The 12500-nt window shown below is 39.5% G+C and overlaps 1 long non-coding RNA gene across 1 annotated transcript in view; it reads right to left on the reverse strand.

The window, feature by feature from the left end:
• The window catches only part of LOC147028639 (uncharacterized), a 182242-nt gene that overhangs the window by 111026 nt on the left and 58716 nt on the right, over positions 1-12500 (reverse strand). Inside the window, exon 4 of the long non-coding RNA XR_015057643.1 lies at positions 4321-4425. This is a non-coding gene — a long non-coding RNA (uncharacterized LOC147028639). The remainder of the gene's footprint in view (positions 1-4320; positions 4426-12500) is intronic.

The raw sequence follows: 12500 nt of genomic DNA on the forward strand, positions 1-12500 counted from the left end.
CAATCGCAAACGGAACGAGCTGCTTAAAGCGGCTCGTTTTTGTGCAGGCTCCGTTGAGGTGTAAATCCCCAGCATTTCTGTCTGCGCGAATAATTAGGTACATCGACAATTCGGCGATCGACCCTGTAGCGCGTGGACAGAAGAGTTGGCTGGTTTTTGGTGTGGTTAACAACCAGCTGGGTTTCGGCATTGATCCGAAAAGCTGCGACGAGATTGCTCGTTCGGTGGGCGCGCGCGGCCACAATTTAGCTAAAGGCGGTCGCCCGCACGCCAAACAGGCGGAAATCCACAACAATATGATTGCAAACGAACTAAAGTTGGAATCTGTCTGGGGCTCAGTAACGATCCTGAAGAGAGCCCTCAGCACAAAACTTTGAGAAGAGAAAACATCACAGCTTGATCCGTGAATCGTGACCCCTTACTGAAATGAAGATGGATACATTGAGCCTGCCCTGGGAGGACTCCATTCCACATTCTGAAACCCGCATATGTACATACCAATCAACGACGCGCGCGCGCACACGCACGCACGCACGTACACACTTTGAGTCCTGGGGCGGGAGCGTTCAAAACCACAGATCGTACATGCAGCGACATTTGTACCCCACCGGTCGGCTCCGAATCTGATTGGTACATGCTACAGTGCCCTCAACAGGCGTGAAAGATGGGGAACCAGGAGGAGGGTTGGGAGAGAGATAGAGGAGTGGAGAGAGAGGGGAGAAGAGGGGAGTGGTCGAAGAGGGTAGGGTTGGGAGGGAGAGGGGTGCGGAATTCCAGCAGATGTGATGCCCAGTTTATCCTCCATCCGAGAGATGACGTAAACAGTGATAAATCTCCTGGCCTGTGAAACACCGGAGGACAGATTCGAGCTGGGTTGGGATTCAAATCCAGGCTATACTACACAGAGTGAGCATGCGTACCTCTCGGCTTTCCTGCTATGATTCCTTACTTCAGCACTGAAAAGATTTTTTTTCTCATTGTGATCATGTAATTTATTTTACCTTCCCACCTCCAGAGTAGCACCACGGTATTGCAATTGAATGTTGAAGCATATGCCAAGTGGCATTACCACGCAATGCACGAAACCTTTGTAGAAACTTTTAAAAGCGAAACGTTTAATTTTTACATTTATTTGTCTATGCTGAAGTGACGGGTTGTATAATGTCATCAAAAATGGGAAACGTCGTAGAAAATAAAATTTCACATTTTCAGTGAGGTAGCCACTGCCTGTTGCACTGCAGAACAAAACGTGGCCAACGCTGGCGAGTAGCCCTGGACTTTGTTAAATCGATCCATATGCAGTATTCAGTGACAGTGCGAATACTGTAGAGCGCTGGCTTCGCATTCAAATGAAACGGTTGATAAGAAACGGCTCCTTTGGCACGCAATTGGCAATCACCGATCGTCATATTAAACACACACCTCCCGGAGGTGCCCAAAATGCCAAATATGTCCGACTTGGATAAATGAACACTTTTCTCGGAGTCAGAACTGCTTCTAAATTCGATTCAGAGCTTAAATTTTGTAATTCTCCTTAGTTTAAGAGATTCCCGTGGTGATCGCGTGTGCAGAAATGAAATAAAGCAGCAAACGCTGATGTCTCCAGGAATTTATAAGCATTACAAAGTATGCAGCGATTCATAGCTATGATGAACAAGCATTCGATAATATGCGCGAGGAACGAGAAAAAAAGAAATTTATTGGAAAGAAATCATTGCGGCCTATTCCAAATCAAGGCAAGGTTGGACAGGCCAAAAAACATGGCGGCTTCAGACCCCAGCGAGGTTACCCAGGAAACACTGTCACACCCCACAGAGCGAGGTGGCCGTGGATCTCCTGATGAAGGATATAATTAAATAAGGCCGTTAATCATCTTCAAAAGGGGTGTTTTTAATTGACACAAACATCCAATTTTCACTCTTACACTTCCTTGGAGTTTTCCTCGTGTGCATGCAAAGTTTCAGGCTGCTCGGTTTTATGGTTTTGGAGTTATGAAGGAGACACGCTGACAAAGACACACATTGACATTTATTCGTATATATATGTATATATATATATATATATATATATATATATATATATATATATATGTATATATATGTATATATATATATATGTGTATATATATATATATATATATATATATATATATATATATATATATATATATATATATATATATATATATATATATATATATACATACATATGTACAACTCATTAACACACCCATTATAAAACCACTCCTCCTCCCATCCCATTTCCCTTTGGACTCCCACCCCACTCCTTCCCCTGCCTCCATTCGTTGCAAAGTGTAGTTGCTCGTGTTCAGTTTCAAGTTTCTTGTAGAGCGCTCACCAAGAGATTGAAGCACTCAAGCAAGCACTCCATTTGAAACCGGTGATAATGAACGGCTGGCTTTGCAAGCGCAAGCTCGCTACTTGGTAAAGCATGAGTCACATTTGCTCTACGGCTGGGATACGGCAGCCGTACCCCCCCCCCCTGAATTGACAGAAACGTGCGGCGGCCACAGAGTTTCTGAGGTGGCCTCAGGGTAGCCCTGCGCCGTATAGCTATCCTTTACAGGCCGTAGGGGTCTCCGTGGAATTGAAGCGCGGAGTTATCACTTTTTTCATTTCTAGGTTGGCCGTAGCAATTTGACAAGCTGTAGCCATGACGTAGATGTGTTCCACGTCGACCGTATGAAGGGCGTACGGTGGGCTTGCGTTATTCGTGCGTTTTCCGTAGGCTCTTATCAATGAAAAATGAATTTTGCCAACCCCCAAAAAATTACGGCGGCCGCACTATTTCCACGTTCGCCTTAGGGCCCCCCCCTGCGGTCGCCTTGCGGGCACCTTGAGGCTACCTTGCGTCTTCCTTGAAAATTCTATGGCCGCCGCAGGGACGCCCTAAGGTCATCGTGCGACATCAAATCAAAGACCGTACGGCACCCCCACGTTTTCAGTCTCCACAATTTCTAAATACCCCGTGCGGCTACCCGAAAAATAAAAACATATGTGACTGCTACATTGTGTGACCGTGGAAATACTGCGGCCGCCTTATAATTGCTAGTGGCCGTAGATTTTTTAGACCCTACGGCCGCCGAGCCAAATGTGACTGAAGCATAACTGAACACACCCCTGGACATTTCGACAGCAATACTGTGAACAAAATGCCGACAAAAGGACAGTTTATTAATTAAAGACTTCAAATATTAATCATGAGTATTTTCATTGTAATTAAACATACCTTGCTCAGTTTTTAAATGTGGATAAACTCTGAGGTGATGTTGAGTGTAGGAAAGTGGAAGTGTACATTTCATACAACTTTGAAGTGTCCGTGCACATAACTTATTTGAAGTGCATATGTACATAATGAATATGTCTTGGAAATTTGCTTGGCGGCCTTCCGACTAATTAATTACATACACAGGTCTTTCACGACCAAGCCAATTTTAATGTTTATTTACTTTACATAATATGTGAATTACATGTTCATCAGTTTGTTTATATAAGCCTTGAAAAGTGGGGTAAAAACCAAGTTGTTCTTTTTTTAGTGAAAGACCACGATTTTCTTTCCTCTGCATTATGAGAACACACCTTTATTGCGCGGTGCATATTAGACCTCTGCCGCGATCGCTACAAACAAAATATGCATTACCTCGTTTAAGTTGAAATCAAAATGGTACCTTTATTTAATGACAGAAGATGTGTTGTTCAGTCTTCAAATATAGACCAGAGGACTTCAAACAATCTGAGCTCTGCAGAGCAAAAAACCTATGGCGGCAATTTCTGAGTGGCTGGAGGGAAAGGCATGGCCTACAGGATGGGCGGGGCTTATGACCCACCCACAGACACAAACTCAGATATATATATATATATATATATATATATATATATATATATATATATATATATATATATATATATATATATATATATATATATATATATATATATATACATATATATATATATATACATATATATACATATATATATATATACATATATATATATATATATATATATATACATATATATATATACATACATATATATACATACATATATATATACATACATATATATACATACACACATACATATGCACATTTGCTACATTATAGATAGATGATTGATCAGTAGTTGTGAATTTATGGTGTAAACAATCAAGTATACCATGCAGTGTCAATCTCACAAACATCTATCATCCTAGATTGTATTCACGATTTACCTGTGCTGCTTTACATGTAGATAAACATGGTAGTTCACGTGTGCAGTGAGTAAATGTGGAACTTGGAATGTCTGAATCAGTTACCTTGGGAAGGAAATTCCACTTCAGCAGAGTCTACAAAATGCTGAGTTGATATGCTCCAAAAGACAAATACTGAAACAACTGTGAACATCACACCATCTTGGAAGACTGCAAAAAAAGGCAAAACAAACCCACAATGTAGGAATCTTCTTAATGACAGCTGCAAAATTCCAAAGCCCATATCTGCTTCCTGTAACATTATAAACTAGAACAGCATTTGGTGGGAGTATACCTCTGCCAGACTGAATATTTTATGTTTTGTATCCCACTGATAAGCTGGATATGAATCTGGACCTGAACCAAAATCGAATCGGCTTGTTCTTGTCACAACCAACTCATCCACTAAGTTTTGTCATAACTCATCCACAACTTTTTGAAATATGTTATATATTGTTTTTGGCTCCATCACTCAATGGTGAAGAATCACTTTGAAAATAAAAAAAAAAATTCTCGTATCCGGATTCAAATCTTCACCAAAATCGAATTGATTCGTCCTTGTCACACACCCAACCTGTCCACCAAATTTCATCCAAATCCATTCACAACTTTTTGAGATATCCTGTTCACAGACAGACAGACAGACAGGGTGATCAAATAACCTCCACCCATCTAGGTAGCAAACAATTGTAACTGTTCTTGATGATCAAAATCAATCTTATGTCGGACTGTATGATGATAGAAATTTTTGAGGATTCTTTGAAAAAGGCTCGATTGTTTTCCTTTACCTGTCTTTCTCTTGTTTTACAAGATAACTTTGCCACAGGAGGATTCCATTTGACCTATAAGGCTTATGTCATATCCACACTCCATTAAATTAATATATCAATGAACTTATCTTCATACAAAATACATTCTTACCATTAACCAAATGTCACTTAACATCCACACCTTTAGATAGCAAATTTAGCCAGGGTGCCTGCACACAATGGCCTATTTTTTATGAGACACCGTGGGATCTTTAATGTCCACAATCTAAATGCATAGAGGAGAGCCAGCTTTACATCCCATTCCAAAGGACTAAGTGTTCTGAGATACAGCATCCCCTGCTGGAAATTCACGACTATGGCAGTATATTTTTTATCGGATTCAACTCTTCAGATCAACAAATTCAAGATCAGACAGCACACTACAAATGAGCCATCACGCAGTCTCTCAGACTGCAACACGAGAACTTCCAAATTCTAACTGGGTCCAATTCTGCTTGGTTTCAAAGATATCATGGGATTGGACATTTTTGTGTTGAAAATGCCATTTTTGCTTTTCATGCTTTCCAAAGGTTATTATATTAACTTTTCTGCTTCTCTTCATAAATGTGTTACATAATCACAGAAATTGCGGTGAACACCAAGCATGAATTCTCGACTCGAACAGAATTTTTTTTCTAAAATGGCCATCAAGATCCATTGAACCACCAAAACTCCTTTTCAGTGCAAAAAAAACAACAAAAAACATTCAGCAAAAGATGGCAGGAAAACCAACGAACCAGCAAACAACAATGCATTGACCTTGTTTTCTGCCGACAGGCCCTGCGAACACAATGGCCTAATCAACACCACACCTTTGGCATCTGACAACGCACACGGAACCCCCTTCACGTTGCTTTGCCACCGCGATAGGGGTCTGTTTTATTATGTCTAATTAGAGGTGCACTTAAATTATCAGGTAGTTTGCCTGTTTCCCCACGTACCTGCCGGCACTTGCCACCCTCAGTGTGAGCCAACGATGGCACACACTAAGTGCCTGTAATTGTCTTGTACCCTCGCTGTCTAAAGAGTGTCGCACCAAGGAAAAGATGGGTCGTTTGCATAAGATGCAGCGACGTTTGCACAGGCAGAAACAGCCAAGGCCGACACGGGACATGTTACTGGGCCTGCGTATTTAGAACTGCTTTACTTCGACATTGCGGTTTGCACACAGCAAGCAGTCAGCAAGAGAAGCTAGTTTGACAACAATGAAGGGGGCATTATTTGATGGCAAAATGCTTATTCCAATCAGATGAGGCACAATCAACATGTCCAGACTTGGAAGCTTTACACTTGAAGTGAGGATTGCATTTTCAAAAGACTTGGCATGTAGCGTCTTGTCCTGAGCAGTTTATCCATTATCACATCTCAAAGCAAGAGCGATTTTTACTGGGCAGATTCATACCACACTTCTCATTCGTGGCTGGTCGCTTTGTGTATCCCATCACTACATCTCAATATAAAAGGGGACTTAGAAAGCACTTTTGACGAGAAATATCCTCAACCAATGAATGCATCGACCCTCCTTAATGGGAGACTTGAACTTCATGAGATTTTTTTTTTTAAGTGTTTTTCTTTTTCACTTGGCAGTTGCAAATCTGTAAGGGCCTTGGCAATAACACCCTGTGTATGTATATACTATATATATATATATATATATATATATATATATATATATATATATATATATATATATATATATATATATATATATATATATATATATATATATATATATATATATATATATATATATATATATATATATATATATATATATACATATATATATACATAATATATAATATAATATATATATACATAATATAATATATACATATATATATACATAATATATAATATAATATATATACATAATATAATATATACATATATACATATATATATACATAATATATAATATAATATATATACATAATATAATATATACATATATATATATATATACATAATATAATATATACATATATATATATATATACATAATATATTATATATATATATATATATACATAATATATTATATATATATATATATATATATATATATATATATATATATATATATATATATATATATATATATATATATATATATATATTTTATATATATATATATATATTATATATATATATATATATTATATATATATATATATACATAATATCTATAATATATATACATATATGTAATATATATACATATACATAATAATACATATACATAATTATGTATATACATATACATAATATATATACATATATGTACCTTGGCAAAAATACCCATACCTTGGCAATAACACTCACTCTGCAAGATGACTGATTAAATGCAAAGGGTGGCAGGATCGATTAGCATCAGAGCAATTGCCCCTGGAGTGCAGAAGAGCATTTATTAGTTTGATAATAAATGTGATCAGCGAATAGTTTGGAGACAGCCATTTCATATATATCTTCTTCTTCTTTTGGCTGCTTCCATTAGGGGTCGCCACAGCGGATCATCCATATGATCCGCATAGTGATTTGGCACATGTTTTACGCCAGATGCCCTTCCTGACGCAACCCTGGTCGCCTCTTATGACACAGGGATATGGTACACCTATTTTAACCGGGGTATACACCGGCCCAGTATACTGGTACTCATTTCGCCGACCTCGGAAGGATGACAGGCTGAGTCAACCCCCTGGTGTATTAATTCAGTGGCCCAACGGAACGGGGCTTGAACTCAGGACCTTTTGGATCCCAAGCCGCTGCCCTAACCACTGCGCCAACACCAGGCTTCCATTTCATATATATATATATATATATATATATATATATATATATATATATATATATATATATATATATATATATATATATATATATATATATATATATATATATATATATATATATATATATATATATATATATATATAGTGACGTCCATGGGACTTGAACAGTCCCGCCAACGTAGAATGAGCCGAAACGATGGAGGCGGTTCATTTTTTTATAACCCAAAGATGGCGGTTTTAATTGCTCTCCAGCAAACGGGACGAGGAAGGTGGCACGAGTCGCTTTTCACTGAGTTAATAATGTTTATTTCTCTAACCAGAAATAATAATAAGACTCGGCAAGAAGAGGGATCCGGGGCGATTCGACAGGATGGTGGTGTGGGTTCGGGCGTGGGGAAAACACAAACAATTCCAATGGATATACAAATCTCAAACCCTCTAAGGCGCCAGGTACACACACGCACACACACACACACACACACACACACACACACACACACACACACACACACACACACACACACACACACACACACACACACACACACCATAGCTGGTGGTCAGGCTTGCCCGTGGTGTCGACGCAACAGTCACTGGATTGGCGCCGGACGAGCTGGCGTTGCGTTCGTCAGGGGCAGGAGACACGGTGGTGCCGAGGTTCCGTCAGCCCTTCCGCGCAGAGCCGCGTTTTCCTGCCTGTGAGCTCCAACCAGCCACCATGGTGCTGTTCCTGGTGGTGTCGACCTCCTGGTGTAGGCCCAAGACCGCTCACAGCCGCCAGGGAGCCAGTTCTGGCGCCAAGATGCGAGCAGGAGAGGGAGGCAGGTCTGCCCGCCGTTCGGTCCCGTACTCCGAGCCAGCAGAACTCCAGAGCCAACCGAGGTGAGGCACGAGGCACAGCAAATTGAGGAACGAACCAGCACAACGAGAGAGCGCGCTCTGAGCCCAACAGCCTCGACCAGACGCTTTCTTTTTATGACTCTTCCTCCTCTTCTTTTCCCAAACAGAACCTTTTTATACTCGAGTCCTCGTCACTTCCAATCGAACCCTTTTATTGGCCCTCTGCCGTCGCCTTCCGCCAATCGTGATCACGGGGCGGAGCCATCCGCAGCACTGTCCTGTTACATCACGGCAAGCCGACAGGGAATACTAAAAGGGTTTACGCAAACACACTTACCCTAACCCGTCTCCCTATCTAATTATGTGACAATTATCATTTCCCCCTTAAAGAAATGGACATTTACTGGACAACTTATCACCACTGAATTGCTACTTATTACATCGAGATCCTGGTAAACTCGAACAGCATGGTATGCCTAATTAAACATCCTAATTACCCTTTGAATGCATACCCCCCCCCCCTCAGACATAACAATATATATATATATATATATATATATATATATATATATATATATATATATATATATATATATATATATATACATGAAAATATAGTTTGGAGATATATACATACATACACGAGGCACAGATGTTCCAGTTTTTGCATTAAATATTGCATCAATAGTTTATGTTGATACAAAAAAGATATTTCCACGAAAATTACCAAATACCAGAGACATAGGACAGAAATTATAATTCTCTATTATGGCTAATTTGTTAAGAACCATCATGGTCAAATGGGCACTGCATGCAGGTCAAAATGTTGTTGTTGTTGTTATTGTTATTGTCACTTAACCAGGGGCATGTTTCAGGCTTTTCCATGTATCATCAGTACAGAGTGCCAGGCCCCAGCTCTCGAGTTGGACGCTGTAGAACTACCTTTGGTGGGAATTTAGAATTTGTTTCAGATTGCTGGCAATAATCGTTGGCTCCTCTTCATCCAAAGATCTTTAAGGCATCTTTAAGGCCCACCAGAAGTGAATGCTGGAAGACATGTCCCCAGCTTAATGATCCCTTGTGAATGATGGTGCATGCATTAATATACAGTACACTATAATTGAATTGGAAATCAAATCGAGACGAAGCTCAAAGGCAAGTTCCTTACCATGTCACACTGCAGAGAGTTAATGAAAGTTATTAACCCACACATGCGAAGTAAAAAGCAGGGTTATGCAATTGGTTCACTTTTTCTGCCTGTCCTACATATGGCAGTTTATGATCGAGGTACAACTTTATTTCAATTGGACTGTATGTTATATTTTGAAGATGAATTAGAAAACAAACCTGTAGTTTAGCAGTACTTTGGCTCTGACTTTGTCCCAATCATGTATGCACAGAGGAGTGAGATAATTTTTATACTCTGTGTGCTTGTCTGGCAGTCAAACATTTTGAAAATGATTCCAAACAGGAAACATCCTGTTTTTAATGACCTTATAAAGGACACAAACAGGCAAAAATAAGCTGGTAGGCGACATGGCTGCTCGCTCTAGATGGAAAGCTGGCCGACGCGACCAGCCGATATTCATGTACATGCTGTCAATCAATTTAGCACAATAAATATGATTATCACAGCCCTCTTAGTTTGCGCCCAGAAACCCGCCTTGTGAAATTTCAGGCATGTTTCCAAAGAGACTCTAACAAATGGCAGCCCTGGTAATTCCATTTATCTATTCGCTAAATATTTTATTTTTTTATATGATGCTGTAAGACATTCTCCTTGGGTACAAAAAAAACAGGTCCCTCGGAGGTCTAGTTTCGGAGGTATTGATTTTTTTGTACAGTTCACAATAAGTGTACGATGTACGATAAAGTATTTTAGCTGTTGCTAAGCAACGGAGGTGTGCATAGCAACCATTCATTTTTGTGTACATGCTCGCCACATTGTACACATTTCAACCAAGTTTCATCAAAATCAGACTCTTTCTCTTAGAGATATTCGCAATTAACTGTTTCTGAAATGTTTGACATGTTCTCACCCAAAACCTATCTCCTCCTACAAATATTTTTTGTTCGGGCTGCAAATTGGCAGGAAGGGAGCGAGATAGATTGCGCAAAGAACTCTAAGCTTCGATTTTTCAATTTATTTATTTATTTATTTTTCGATTTTTTGACCACTTTAAAGGGCCGATGCTATGCCATTGCTCGGGCCCGGGGTCCCATATTCGAAAGCACACGATTCCCAGAAATATTGGTCCTACCTACCAAATTCCATTGGAATCGGTTGAGTGGTTTAGCCCCAAGGCTTGACCAAAGTTTCGCGGACAGACAGACAGATGGAAATGTCCAGAATAAGGGTGCTCTAAGAGCAGCCCATAACTAAAGTGACATATTAAGTAAGGTGGTGGAAAAGATGCTGCATCAACGGTGGTAAACATGAAAAAAAGATTTCTACAACCTTTAAAATCTTTATTTAATTTCTATCCAATTATATACTTGAACAGTGTCGAACACAAATCACCTTATTGGCACTTTCATAAACCTTCCGTTTAGCAGTCCATGCACAAGACAAATGGCATTCATAGAATACATTCAAGCCCAGAATGACTTGGTGTGAGCCAACTGTTCTGTTTTTGTATTTCTGAGCTTCAGGCTTTGTTTAATTCACCATGTAAGTTTTAAGGGGATGGGCATTCTCCAAGTAATATGCACGATATCAAATGGTCATGGAAGATGTGGCAAAGTTTCAATGTCCTCTAACAGTTTTTGATTAATGCTCTTAACAAAATGCAGACACATAAATAGGCGACCAATTGCAACCCCACTTTTTGGTTCATGCGTGCATGGTAAAAATCACTCATAGACCAACACTTCGCAAAACAAAACAAAGTAGAATGGCACTCGGTAGAGTGCTTACCTCCACTCAGCTGAACAGTTTATGTTTTGTATGACCCTGATATGCCGGATCTGAATCAATATCGAATCGGCTTGTTGTTGTCACTGAACCAACTCAAATCCACCGAGTCTTGTCACAACTCGTCCAAAATTTTTTGAGATATAATGATTATATATATATATATATATATATATATATATATATATATATATATATATATATATATATATATATATATATATATACATATACATACATACAGACATCTTCTTCTTCTTTCAGCTGCTCCAGTTAGGGGTCGCCACAGCGGATCATCCGTTATGATCCGCATATTGATTTGGCACAGGTTTTACGCCGGCACAGGTTTACGATTTCAACACGGCCTGGTTACCTCTTACGACACAGGGATATGGTACACCTATTCTAACCGGGGCATACACCGGGCCCAGTACACTGGTACTCACTTTACCAACCTCGGAAGGATGACAGGCTGAGTCAACCTCCTGGTGCGTATTAATTCAAGCGGCCAATGGGGCTCGAACTCAGGACCTTTTGGATCCCAAGCCGCTACCCCAACCACTACGCCAACACCAGGCTAATATATATATATATATATATATATATATATATATATATATATATATATATATATATATATATATATATATATATATATATATATATTTGTTGATTTTTGCCCGTTCGGCGTGCGGGCGACCGCCTTAAGCTAAATTGCGGCCGCACGCGCCCACTGGACGAGCAATCTAGTCGCAGATCTTTTCGGATCAACGCCGAAACCCAGCTACGGGTGTTGTTAACCACACCATAAATCGGCCAACTCTTCTGTCCGCGCAACAGGGTCGATCGCCGAATTGTCGATGTACCTAATTATTCGCGCAGAGAGAAATG

Source organism: Eptatretus burgeri, chromosome 4, assembly GCF_056783735.1.
Source record: "Eptatretus burgeri isolate ZD-2024b chromosome 4, Ebu_testis_v1, whole genome shotgun sequence".
Lineage (NCBI taxonomy): Eukaryota > Metazoa > Chordata > Myxini > Myxiniformes > Myxinidae > Eptatretus > Eptatretus burgeri.